The following is a 3,936-nucleotide window of genomic DNA, read 5'->3' as shown; positions in this document are numbered from 1 at the left end:
CACCAGGAAGAAATGACACACTCCCCTCCCTCACAAACATGTAAAGAATCAGTCAAGGAGGTACATAAAATGTGACAGCTCTGTCAGTTTGCTAAGTCTTGGGGAATGGAAACTGTCTTCATCCAGAAACCAGGTGGCCGTGGGTGGAAGGTGCCTGGTGGGCCTGAAACCTGCTGAGGATTCCATCTTTATTGCCAGTTGTGAGTGCAGTTTGCTAGGTGCAGCAATGGGGGATGCACGTGGTACTAACAAAAAAAATCTGTTTAAACATCCTGTGTAATTTTAGCTAGAAGGGAGACAAACTGATCGGCCATATGGCTTTGCCTTCACTGCAGAGCTAACTTGAGCTCTTATTCAGTTGCTGTCCCTAACACCCCTTGTACTGACACCCTCACAACCTGCTGGTGCCGGATGGTGCTCTAAACCCAGGCTGTCTGGCCCAGTGGAGATGTGGGTCAGCTCCTGGGTGCTCCTTCACTCAGGCAGATAGCCAGCCTGCTACCCATGAGGATGCATGCGTAGCCACCTGAGTGCTGATAGCCTTTCAGTGCCTTCTCACAATTTTCCCCATGCGCTCAGAAAGACACAATTCCCTGGCAAAGAATCAGAGAGAGGGCCAGATAATCACAACACCAACATATAGATGACATACCTCCAGAGGTCCTAGTGACGCACACAAGGAGCATTACAGTAACTTGGTGGAGCTTTGCCGTGTGGCTGCTCACTCCAAAGCAAGGCTTCAAGCAGGGTGCACAGAAGATGATCAGGATTAATTTTGCAGTGGAAGCATAGCTTAGAGAGGCAGCTAATATTGCCAGTGGCTCATTCCTCCTATCTCCTGCTTCCTTTCCCTCAGGTGCTTAATTCTCAGCCATTTCTGCAAGCACGGTATCAATAGGAATTTAATCAGCAGGCACAACAGGAGGCAGGAAATCAAACCAGGCAGGGTAGGTGATGAGCTACTGATACATTCACAAAAGGTTCCTATTAAAATGTCACTTCTTTGGCATGTGACAGATGCTTCACCCCAGGGGTACATGTGCTGCAGTGAGGAACAGGAAAGACCTGGTGAATCAATGCATGTGTCCTCCCACATAAACAAACTAGGCATTTCATAATGCAGGAGGGACATAGCACCAGCTAGCAAGGTGACATTGAGCTGCACTTTGCTAAATGATTAAAGATATATTCTGAGTTCAGCTCACGGACTTGAAAGGGAAAGGGAAAGGGGAGCATGTAAAGGATCTGGCAGTAGTCTGCACTGGGGAAGAAGTTTTAAAGTGCCTGACTTTTGGTAGAAACTGGACATGACAAAGGATATGCATTCATTTTTAATAAACCTCAGAGATAAACCAACAGTGGTTTAGCAGCATCTCTCCCATTTACTCTACCTGTATCCATGAGGCATGAAGACACCATATGGGCACTGTATCTGGGGCACACTGAAACACCACGTCTGGAGTGGGGTACCTGCAGTGCCCCAGGCATCCTCACCACCTTGCTTTTGGAGTTGGCATGCATGGGATAGGAACAATTGGGCAGGGCTCACTGCCTTGGTATTATGACCAAGCCCCCTGCCACACAGGGAAATATGAGCATGGGTCTCTGGGTTCTCTTTGTGGCTATACCAGGAGGTTAGAGTTCAGCTGGGGAAAAGGCACAATCATCCATCAATGCCACAGCATCCTCTGCCACCCAGCAATTTATATCACCACTGATCTCACTTACACATAGAAAAAAAAAAAATAAAGCTGTGCAAATCATCCTTGAAAAAGAGACCCACTGGTCTGCGGTGAGAGATGTAATGAGTGAGCTGATAAATGTTGATAGGGAAGATCCTTAGACTTCTCGTTATCACCGGAGCAAGAGGCAACCACGCAGGGCTGGTGCACATGCTGCAAGACTGACACAGTCACTGATCTAAACTGGCTAGTTTATTCACTCCATGTCCTCTTTCAATGGGGAACAGCTAAGGAACCAGCCCAGATTCCTGGAATGTCTCTGCTGTTTGTACCTGCTGAGTAACTCAGATGAATAATGGCTAGCCCATGGCTTGCTCAGAAGCTGCTCACTTCATAGATTTCCTTTACGCAATTGGTCACCTCAATAATATGATGTGGCTTCCGTGCCCTGATGGGATAACCTGAATTGCTGATGTGGGAATAATCCGTAACAAACAACAAATGAGGAACACTGGCTAGTAATCCCTCCTACTTGAACCAGAGGGTTCATCCGTAGATCTCAAAGTACTTAAAAACAAACAAACAAACCATCCCAAAAATTTAGTGTCATCATCTCCAGTTTACAGAGAGCGAAGCTGAGGCCGGGCAGTGATGTCATCAGCCCAAACAAGTAACACACACAGCTAGGAACAGATCATAGAATCACAGAAAGTTTGGGTTGGAAGGGACCTCAGGAGGTCATCTGGTCCAACCACTGCTCAAAGCAGGACCACCCCCAGTTTGATCATCCTAGCCAAGGCCTTATGTAGCCAGGTCTCAAAACCCCTCAACAACAGACAGTCCGCAACCTGTAGAGCATGCTAGGTCCTCTGTCAAAGCTAGAGTTCAGTACCTCATCTGCTAAGCAATAATGCCTCTTTCCTCATACTCATTCTCAGACCAATTACAGCTCTCCCTAAAGCACAGAAAGCCTTCCTGATTGGCAGGGTCCCAGAAGGAACAGGGGTGCCTATCCAGGCAGAGATGCATTCAGGGGCAAATTAAGATTAAGGCCCTGTGCTCAGGGTCCCACCTGATCTGTGCCCTGCCCCACAGCTGTGGGATCTGTCCTGGCCTGCACAGCAGGAGCAGTGGGCAGAGCAGGACAGCTGCCCCCCAGGCTTGGAGCAGGAGCCACAGCCACCCCTGTCCACAGGTCTGTGCTGGTAGCACGGATGTGGAGCCACTGCCCGCTGAGCACATGTGGCACCAAACAAGCTCCAGCCACAGCCCCTTGCCCCCTCATGACTCAGTCCACCTGCAGCAGCGCACAGCAAGGGTTTCATCTGCACCGAAGCAGGGACCCCTGGGTCCAGGCACAGCTGGCCTGTACATTAATCCACCTATGGGTGCATTAAAGCCCCCCAGGAAGACTCACAGGCTCATAAAGGGCCATTATGCTTGAGAAAAGATTTCCCAGTGCTTGCTTCCCTATGCCTGGCTATACAACCGGCTGCCCAAACAGAGGCCACAGCCAACCCCCGTGCTGGCACCAGGCTTCCGGTCTAGAGATCCGCCAGCGGGAGGGGCACAGCTGGCAAGGGGCAAATCCCTCTTTCCCAGCAGCTCAGCTCAAGCCCCTGGGAAAGGGTGATTTGCTCTGCTCTTCCCCGGGAAGTCGCTGCTGGAGGAGGCTGCAGGTGCGTGACTCACACTGCGATCACAAGGTTTAGAGGGAGGGAGCGCAGCCCCCGCCGGCGCAGGGGCAGGGGTGGGAAAAACAGCCCTGTTACAGTGTGCTAAGCCCAAGGACACGCTCCTCCGGGCTCGGGCCGCTGGCTGCAACAAGGGGCGGGGGGGGTAAGCAGGGACATTGCCCCCCCACCAGCTGCGGGGCACCCAGGGACCGGGGCCAGCAGGGATCTGGCTGCAGAACAGGGGCAGGAGACAGCTGTACCCCCAGCTGAGCCCCACACTGGCCCTACCCCCGCGCAGAGGGCCGCAGGCCCGGGAAAGAGGAGAGGATAGCTCGCTTTGTAGCAGTGGCGTGTGGACCAATCCATTCCAACACCCAGCGGGGGAGGGGGACTTCATCCCCAAAGCATTATGGCACGGGCCTGAAAGTTCGGAGCACAGTCCCCGCTTCTACATGCAAATTTCCACACCAATACATAGCTATAGGCAGCAGCGCCGTTGCTCTGCCGCATCCTTCATGCCCGGAGCTCCCCGCCCCCCGTCAGTAATGGAAGTGCCCAGAATGGCCGAGGGAGGAGGT

Source organism: Crocodylus porosus, unplaced genomic scaffold (genome assembly GCF_001723895.1).
Source record: "Crocodylus porosus isolate Cpor-Errol unplaced genomic scaffold, CroPor_comp1, whole genome shotgun sequence".
Taxonomy (NCBI): domain Eukaryota; kingdom Metazoa; phylum Chordata; order Crocodylia; family Crocodylidae; genus Crocodylus; species Crocodylus porosus.
Note: the sequence above shows the minus strand (reverse complement) of the source record.